The sequence below is a fragment of the Pseudonaja textilis genome, chromosome 11 (assembly GCF_049901715.1).
Source record: "Pseudonaja textilis isolate UNSWEBS1 chromosome 11, rPseTex1.2, whole genome shotgun sequence".
Classification (NCBI taxonomy): Eukaryota; Metazoa; Chordata; class Lepidosauria; order Squamata; family Elapidae; genus Pseudonaja; species Pseudonaja textilis.
Window position 1 is genome coordinate 20,269,833 of NC_142000.1, and position 9,673 is coordinate 20,279,505.

A 9,673-nucleotide genomic window follows, 5' to 3' on the forward strand; every position below is an offset into this window, starting at 1 on the left:
ATGGAGCATCCACAATTTCTGGAGCAAACCAGATTGTTCTCAGGGTCAGGACATTTCTCCCTAGTTCTAGGTTGCTTCTCTCCTTGATGAATTTCCACCCGTTGCTTCTTGTCCTGCCTTCAGGTGCTGTTTGGAGCATAGCTTGACTCCCTCTTCTTTGGGGCAGCCCCTTGGATATTGGAAGGCTGCTATCATGTCACCCCAGTCCTTCTTTTCACTAGATTAGACGTATCCAGTTCCAGCAACCATTCTTTATATATTTTAGCCTCCAGTCCCCTAATCACCTTGGTTGCTCTTCTCTGCACTCTTTCCAGAGTCTCAACCTTTTTTTTTATAATATGGTGATCAAAACTGGAACAATGCTTATCCTTGTTTTTTTTGTTTCTTTTAACCTCTTCCCTGCTGATCTAACAACTTTTTCTTCTGCTGCGTAAGGGCATCTTTGCAAGCTATGCCTTAGGGACTTACCTTCTCCTTTAGCATTAGAGTCAAAAAAATAAAATAAAAAGACCAATCTGCATTGTGATGCTGCATTTTCGAATGGAATGCTGCGTTTTAAAAATAGCCCTCCAACTGCCAAGAGTCCCAGGAGGGATAGGAGAGGTTTTCTGTTTTCCTCTCTCGCTTTTGGGGTTATTTTAGAATTTCTTGAACGTTTCTTTCGTCGACCCTTTTAAAACCTGTTTTTTGAATGCGACTTGGCTCTCGCCACTGCTGTTCTGTTTGTTTTCGTGTTTCAGCCAAAGGTTGAGAAACCAGTTGCCCTTGGAGAGAATGTCCTAACAGTGGCGGGAAAAGAGTGAAATTCTTTATTCTCCTCCCCAAAGTCCTGTGATTGAAATCTCTATTAGGTATAGGAATCAATTCAGGGTCGACCTGGGTTTGACACCAATCCTTTCCCTTCATGGAAATTTATGGAGAAATAAAACAGGATAACAACAATTCTTTAGAACTCACTCTTTCTTTGCTCAGATAACAGTCCCGCCATCAGTTGTTGGACAACAGAAGCAGAAGGACTTGCAAAAAAAAAAAAGTATCATTAATTTTTTCAGTCCATTTAAATGGGAGTGGTTTGTTTTAAACACTGGTCAACAACGACTAGGTTGAAATAAACCTTGTAGCAACCAAGTCATAACCTGGTTTGTTTTCTACAAGGTTGTTAAACAAGCTAGGATGACTCCTGCAAACCCGCTAAGTCACAAGCCACTGATCAACAAGGACTAGGTTGAAATAAACCTTGTAGCAACCAAGTCATAACCTGGTTTGTTTTCTACAAGGTTGTTAAACAAGCTAGGATGACTCCTGCAAACTTGCTAAGTCACAAGCCACTGATCAACAAGGACTAGGTTGAAATAAACCTTGTAGCAACCAAGTCATAACCTGGTTTGTTTTCTACAAGGGTGTTAAACAAGCTAGGATGACTCCTGCAAACCTGCTAAGCCACAAGCCACTGATCAACAGCAACTAGATTTAAATAAACCTTGTACTAACCAAGTTAGGTTAGAACAATTAATCCGTGGAACAACTTGCCTCTAGAAATTGCGAATGTTCCAACAATGGAAGTTTTTAAGAAGAAATTGGACAACCATTTGCCTGAAATGTTTTTATTTTTTTTTATTTATTTGATTTGTCAATCACTTACAAAATAATAGGTATAAGTATAAACATGAGTAAGAATACAGAAAATAGGTACGATTAAATGGGGACAATAGGACAGGGACAGGAGGCACAATGGGGCACTTATGCAGGAGGGTTGGACTAGAAGACCTCCAAGGTCCCTTCCAACTTCTCTTTTCTCTTCTCTCCTCTCCTCTCCTCTTCTCTTCTCTTCTCTTCTCTTCTCTTCTCTTCTCTTCTCTCTCTCTCTCTCTCTCTTCTCTCCTCTCTTCTCTCCTCTCCTCTCCTCTCCTCTCCCTCTCCTCTCCTCTCCTCTCCTCTCTCTTCCTTTCCCTTCCCTTCCATTCTACCCTATCCTACCCTACCCTATCCTATCTTATTTCTATTCCTATTCCTACTCCTAATCCTATTCCACTCAAATCACCCCCCTTAAAACTGAGTGGAACATGTGATTTCAGATCCATTGTGGTTCTTTTTGGTATCTTTATGGTTTTAATGAAAACCCGATGGTTGAATTAGCCAGAATGATTAACCAACACAAACTAGATTGAACCTGGCTGTTTGAATTGAGTGCTGGTTAGAATAAATGGCAAGAAATCAACTTGCTTTGGCCTGGAGGCAGGAGGTCAGCTGACGGTGGGTGACGGAGACTCTGCAATAGATGTTTAAAGCAAACACACTGTGTGCCCAACGCATCAGTTTGTTTGTAAGATGCTTCCCCCTTCTTATCTCTTCCAATAAGGCAACCTTGAGACAAACCATTCCTACAAGCAGACTGTGCAAATATGACCAGGCAGGAACCAAATGTTCTTGTTCAGAAATGTGTATTTTTAGATTGGGAGAGCTCTCATGGACGTTTCCCCCTTCCTAATCTAGTTGTGTGTCTTCCCCGGTGCTTAATGTAGCTTTTTGGGGGTGGAGGTTACAGCGAAATCTGAATAGGAACCAGGCAACCCCATTTCACGAGGCAGGTGAAGTCAAGACCAAAACTGAATTTTGATCTCATGTACAGGTAGTCCTCGACAAACAACCACAGTCAAGGCCAAAATTTCTTTTGTTGGGTGAGACATCTATGGAGATTCTCCATCATCCAGGTCGTGGTTGGCTATGGACATGCTTTATTGGAGAATATGAATTATGATACACCCAGAGGGGTGGAGGGAAAAACAGGGTCAAGGGTGACAGTGAGTTACCTGTCTCAGAGTCAGCTAAGCCCAGGTCATGCCGACATGTTGACGTCCAATAAATCATTTGAAGTTTTGGGAGGTTGGCTCGAGGCTCATGATTTAATTGGGGGTAGCTGCCAGAATCCTGACAGGTGCTTTTTTTTAACCCAAGAGGCAACTGGACTTTCTGGTTTTTCTTTAAAGAGATTTTGCTTCTCATCCCAGAAGCTTCATTGAGTGTTCTGACCCAAACCCTTTTCCAATAAAACAAACATGAACCAAAGGGAACAGAAACCTTTTAATGATTCTTACGAATCCCTGGTTAAAAGGCTGCTGCAAATTAATTAACTTTGATAAGCAGAAGCCTTGCCAAAACTGTGCAAGGCTGCCAAGAATATTAGATAGAGTTACTAAGAAATATTTCAAACCCAAAGAGTCTCCAAACACCAACCAAGATATTCCAAATGTCCACCAGGCTTGAGTGCAAAAACTTCTTTGCTTCCTGCAAAGAACTCCGGTTTCTCAGCTGGCTTTTATCTTCTCAGGGAGGGGCCATTACCTTGCAGCCTTACTCCCAAGTCACCCTTGCTGCTGCAGCCGCTCTTTCCTTCAAGTAGCCCTGCGCACATACACACTTGGCACAGGCTCCTCGGGAACCTCCTCATCGCTGCTGCCAGCCCCCACAATCCACTCCTGGACCCTCATCTGAGTCCTCACTCTCTTCAGCCGTCCACACCTGCTGCCAGCTAACAACAACATTGAGTAGGACATTTGTTAAGTGAGTTCTGGGCCATTTTGTGACCTTACTTGCCACCATTGTGGACTGAACCGCTGCAGTTGTCATAAGTTCTCAAGTGGTTCTCAAGCGAAGCCGCCTTCTGCCTTAACTTCGCTTGTCGGAAGGTCACACAAAGGGACTTTGGGACCCGGCAGTGGTCATAAGTATGAACCAGTTACCAAATGTCTGACTTTTGATCACGTGACCCCGGGGATGCTACAAAGGCCGCAAGTGTGCAAAATGGTCCTAAGTCACTTTTTTCAGTGCCGTTGTAACTTGGGTCATAAAGGAAGTGTTGTTAATTTGAGAAATACCTGTAGTTTTAATTCACCCCAGTCAACATGATGAGTCACCGCATGTTTCAGATCAGTCTCCAGTAGCAGACAAAGCAGAGGATCCAACAGAACCTCTAAACTTGGCTCCTTCCCAAAAGAGCCCAACAAAGCTCACCTCTGAAGATACTCACCCAAAACTTGGAACTGTCTTCTGTTTCTCTCTGAGGTCTCAGGTAGGTCCCTACCGGGGAGGTTATTTTCTTAATGAATTTCTTTCTGAAAACAAAACAGAAATGAAAACTAGAAGAACCACCATCTTTCTTGGTGACAACAAAGAACAGAAGGCAAAAATAAAGAAGACCTAGTTGACTCAAGTAGACTACCAACTAACAGCTCTCAGAAGAATCCATCTAGAGAGGAATGTTACCACCGAATGAATCTTCCATAGTGACACGTTTCTGTAATGCCACACTTGTGTACCCCACCTTGTATTGTGCGAGACTGCGCATGATGCGTGCTTTGGAGCTCCCTAGAAGATTGGCACGAAGCCATATCAGAGGTGATTGCCTGGATAACTGGACATCCCATGGTGAGTCCCTGCCATACCCCCTTAGAAGTTTTGTATAAGATTACCTGGGTTGTGGGTCTACGTTTACTTTTCTAGTGTCATGTTCTAAATGAGTGAGGATAAGCCCACCTCTTTGGGTGGAAAGGCTCGGCGGCTCTCCTGTTCCTTGAATCCCACAGTGGGCCAGAGAAATCAGTCTCCGGCAGAAGGAAATATGCGTCTTCTGGTACCTCACGAGATCAAGACGTGTCAACTTTGGGCTCCATTCTTATCCACAGTTCCTATTATAAGTAATCCATTGGCTGAACGTTTGTTAATAGAGGTAGCTGAGTTCAGCAGTTCCTCAAGATCTGCTTTTCTCGCAGGCTGGTTTTGCAACCCTGCATTTAAATTGCTGTCTAGAATGCACATTTCTGAAGCTTATAATTATGTGGCAAGATCTTTCCCACTATACACATAACTGACGGTCCCTTCCTTTCTCTCTCTCTCCTCTCTCTCTTCTTCCTCTTTCTTTCTTTCTCTCCTCTCTCTTCTCTATCCTCTCTGTCTCTTTCCTCTCTTTCTCTCTCCTCTCCCACTCTTCTTCCTCTGTCCTTTCTCTCTCTCTCTCTCTCTCTCTTCTCTCTCTCTCTCTCTGTCTCTTTCCTCTCTTACTCTCTCTCTCTCCCTCTCCCACGCTTCTCCCTCTGTTCTTTCTCTCTTCTCTCTCTTCTCTCACTTCTCTCTCTCTGTGTCTCTTTCCTCTCTTTCTCTCTCCTCTCCCTCTCTTCTCTCTCTGTTCTCTCCCTCCACTCTCTCCTCTCTCTCTCTCTTCTCTCTCTTCTCTCTCTCTGTCTTTTTCCTCTCTTTCTCTCTCTCCCCTCTCCCACTCTTCTCCCTGTCCTTTCTCTCTTCTCTCTCTCTTCTTTCCCTCTCTCTCTCTGTCTCTTTCATCTTTCTCTCCTCTCCCTCTCTTCTCTCTCTGTTCTCTCCCTCCACTCTCTCCTCTCCCTCTCTCTTCTCTCTCTCTCTCTCTGTCTCTTTCCTCTCTTTCTCTCTCTCCCCTCTCCCACTCTTCTCCCTATGTCCTTTCTCTCTTCTCTCTCTCTCTTCTTTTGCTCTCTCTCTTCTCTCTCTCTCTCATTTTTCTCTCCCTCCACCCTCTTCTCTCCCCCTCTCTCTTCTCTCACTTCTGTCTCTTTCATCTTTCTCTCTCCCCTCCCCCTCTCTCCTCTTTCTCTCTCCTGTTTCTCTCTCCCCCCCCCTCTTTCTCTTTCTCTCTTTCTCTCCCACGCACTTAAATTGGCACAGATTCACCTGCAGTTTTGCCGAAAGCAAGATCCATAAACTGCATGAAGTCAGGGCTTAATGGCAAAAGCAATTAATAGCACATATACTGCACCAAGGGCCAGCGAGCCATGTTTTATGATGCTGGGTCCCAAAACAAACAAAAAAGAAAAATCCACACCCATCGTGGCTAGCTAATCATTAAATGCAAAAGATTTCTTAATTATTTGAAAAGTGGCATGCGCCACAGTGATTTCATGAATTAAATACATCTGGGGGTTCTTTGAAGTGAACGTTCTTCTTCTGAACATTTGCTGAAGCCCCAAAGCATCATGTTGTGCCTCCATTCCAGGGTATCTGAATATACTTTCTCAGATTCTAAACTAGGGAGGTCCAGATTTGGCAACTTAAAGGCTTCTGGACTTCAACTCCCAGAATTTATCCAGCCAGCATAGCTGTTGGGGAATTCTGGGAATTGAAGTCCAGAGATCTTAAAGTTACCAAAGTTGGACACCCTTGTTTTAAAAGATTCAGATAGTCCTCGACTTACAGTCCCAACTGAGCCCAAAATTTACGTTGCTAAGTGAGACACTTGTTAAGTGAACTTTGCTTCATTTTGCTTCATTGCCACCGGTGTTTAAGAGAATCACTGCGACTATTGAATTTGTGACATGGTTGTTAAGTGAATCTGGCTTTCCCATTGACTTTGCTTGTCAAAAGGTCACAAAAAGGGGACCACATGACCCTGGGACTCTGCAAACGTCACAAATATGAGCCAGTTGCCAGGCAGCCCAATTTGGATCACATGACCCCGGAGGATGCGGCAAAAGTCATAAGCGTGAAAAGCGTTCATCAGCCAGTTTTTTCAGTGCTGCTGTAACTTTGATCACTAAATGAACTGTTGTAAGTTCGAGGACTACCTGTAATCATATTATCCACATAGAATATCCATTTTTTTCTACATTGAGTTTGCCTTTGGTGCCGTTATTGGCACGATGCTGCTTGTTGCAAACAGCCATTTCAGCAAATGTCCTAGAGAGATACAGGATTCGTACGAATCTCCCAAATGTGTACAAAATTCATACTTAATGAAAGAATTGATGCATAGACTTCCCTTTTTAAAATTTGCACTGCAACCAAAGCCTGTCTATGAAGTTTTATGGGTTAAACAACAGGTAGAAATACAAGGGATCATTCCCTATGAACTTAGCGCATGATAAATGTTGCTTAGCTATTTTAAGAACAGGCTTAAATCCTGGCTATTATTTAAACAAAGTGCTAGGATATAATTTATTTTCTGGTTGTACTCTTGTAACAAGGATTGTTTCCCCTCCCCCCTCAAAGAAATAATGTTACTTCAAATTACATTCTAGCACCTCTGTTTATTTATAGGCCATTGAACAGGACATATCCTACATACCAAGGATTAAACCCTGTTTAAGCTGGTTTGCGCAGTAGGGGAGGGGAAGTCCTTCCATCTAAACTCAACTGATATTCTTGAAATACAGATGGTTTCCATTGATGAGATAAATCCTTTTCTTTCTTTCTTTCTTTCTTTTTTTTGGCTCTTAAAAATTGTTCTTCCTCTGAATTGCATAAGATGTCTTGCTTGTTATTTCAGTCCATAATGTATGACGGGGAAGAATGGATTATATTCTCCACTGTTCCATCTGCTTTAGACTGGCTCACTCAGCAGTTTCAACAGGACCCCTTTTCTATTTATTTATTGACCAAATCCGAAAGTAGAGATTGAATTGGGTTAATTTGTTTTGTTGAACAAAATCCTGTCGAATTGTTTAGCTTTGCTGGAATTGGATTCTGTACCAACATCTTTTTTTATTCCGTCCCTTCAATTCCCTAAAGAATTAACTCCCTTTGAAACAAAGACATTTCTCTTCTTCTATTTCATTTTCAGATTGCTCATAGATTTCTTGAGTCTTCTGGAAATGTTTTCAATCTGATTCTAACACAATGAACGGGCAAAAGATTTGGGGGTTATTTTCGGTGTGGGTCATCCTTCCATCCCACTCCCCAAAGCTCCTTGATTACTCATATTTCCTGATCTAAAATAAAATGAAATAAAGTGAAAACTCTTGACAGATTTCTGGGTTGATATCTGCCCAAGGGATTAAAATATTGTAGTGTAGGAAGCCAAGACCAGGAGAGACAACTGTACAGGACGTTTTGGTGAAATTCATTCCCTGCCTTTCTGCTTCTACGGGCACATGGTGAAAACAAAATACAAAACACAAACTATAAAGCATAACCATAAAATAAAGGTAGTTTATTTTAGTTGACAAATTTGGAGACCTCTGCTTTAGACCGCTTAAGCCATTGAGTTCTCTCTTTCTGTTCTAGCAGTTGTAACACAACGGTAGGGAATACTCTAGCTGTTTGTGGTCGTTTCTTACTCATTCAAGATAACTTGCTTCTGCTTCTTCTGGTTTAGCTTGGTCAAGCAATGATGTTCTCCAACTAATGGCCCTCCATATAACGAAAGGAAGGTGCTCCTCGTTGACTTTCTATATTGTCAATCAGATTGGCCTCCATCTTTACGCTCAAAGGAGGCAAGTGAATTCATTGAAAAGAAGTCTAGCGATCTCTGGAGAATTCATGTGGCTCAACCCAACTCTGAAGCCTATGAGATGGCCTTGGTGTCAGGAAGACTGAAATTTAGGAAGTCTGCTCCAAGAATCTGAGAACTCTTTCATAAGGAGCCTCGACAATAATTTATCTGAAATAGAAGCTTCTATTGATTCTGATTCTAACCAGATTGCGGCTAATAATAATAATAATAATTAATTGCAATGTGTAATGTTCTCCTTCTGTCTCACGGGCGCCCCTTTCTGAATTTCCTTCCTCCTTTGGATTCGATCCATTTGTTTGTGGGAAAACAGAAAACAGATATCAATCTAACCCTGTTGATTCGTGCCAGGTACATTCCTTCAGAAACTCATCTTTTTTTTTCTTTCTGTTCTTTTTGGCTGCTCTCCATGTCTTCTGGTGGGTAGGATGGAGGCTCCTTGTTGCCAAGGACAGATCACACCAGTCTTTCCAACCTGGAATGTATTGGGTGTCAACTGACATTCCAAGTTGCTTCAGAATGATATTATGAGGATGATTATTTTTGAAGGAGACCATGAGCTGCAGTTTGGAAACAATTGCAAAAGGCATCTCGTTTAAACACGGGAGCTTGGGTGAAACGAGAGAAAGGTATCAAGACATTTTTCACCTTTACAATACATGCATTCATCTCTTGGAGTGAACTGCAAATGACACAAAACGTGTATACGACTCAAAATTGGTTTTGCTGCCCTGGGTTTCATCACCTCCAAACTATGAGGGAGGATTTGCATTGTTCATTACTCGTGTCAGAAACATGTAAAAATTATAGTTATATAACATTCAACACTGAGCAAATAAATAGGTACAATGGATGGAAAGTAATGGATGGAGTGGATGGAAACTAAGCGATGGATGGAAGCAAAATAATGGATGGAAACTAATCAAAGAGAGAAGGAACCTGGAATTAAGGAGAAACTTCCTAATAATTAGAACAATTAATCAATGGCACGGTTTGCTTTCAGAAGGTGTGGGTGCTTCACCCCTGCGGGTTTTAAGAACAGATTGGACAGCCACTTGTCTGAAATGGAATAGGATCTCCTGTTTGAGCTGGGGGTTGGACTAGATGACCTTCAAGGTCTCTTCCAGTTCTGTTCTAACTGAGTTGTCAAATAGAACACCCTCAAGGTATTTTTCCGAAAGGCAATTGGGCTTTCTTGTTTTCTTTTCTTTGAAAACTTTTCACTTCTCATCCAAGAAGCTTCTTCAGTTCTGAAGGTCACTGAAATACAGAATATGTAAAAAGGATGTAGAAGGAATAGGGTTAAAACTGAATGACGTTCTCCCACCGTCGGGCCATCTCAATGGCATTTTCTCTCTCCCGCACGAGGTCTTTTTCCGTACATGCTGAAGGGCATTCATATGCACCGTAGCCTGTGTG

The 9,673-nt window shown here is 42.2% G+C and overlaps 1 long non-coding RNA gene across 2 annotated transcripts in view; it reads right to left on the minus strand.

The window, feature by feature from the left end:
- Positions 1 to 805, minus strand: part of LOC148124857 (uncharacterized) — a 14,447-nt gene extending 13,642 nt beyond the window's left edge. For both annotated transcript variants that reach the window (XR_015744989.1, XR_015744990.1), the window contains exon 1: positions 469 to 805. This is a non-coding gene — a long non-coding RNA (uncharacterized LOC148124857). The remainder of the gene's footprint in view (positions 1 to 468) is intronic.
- Positions 806 to 9,673: the final 8,868 nt, after the last annotated feature.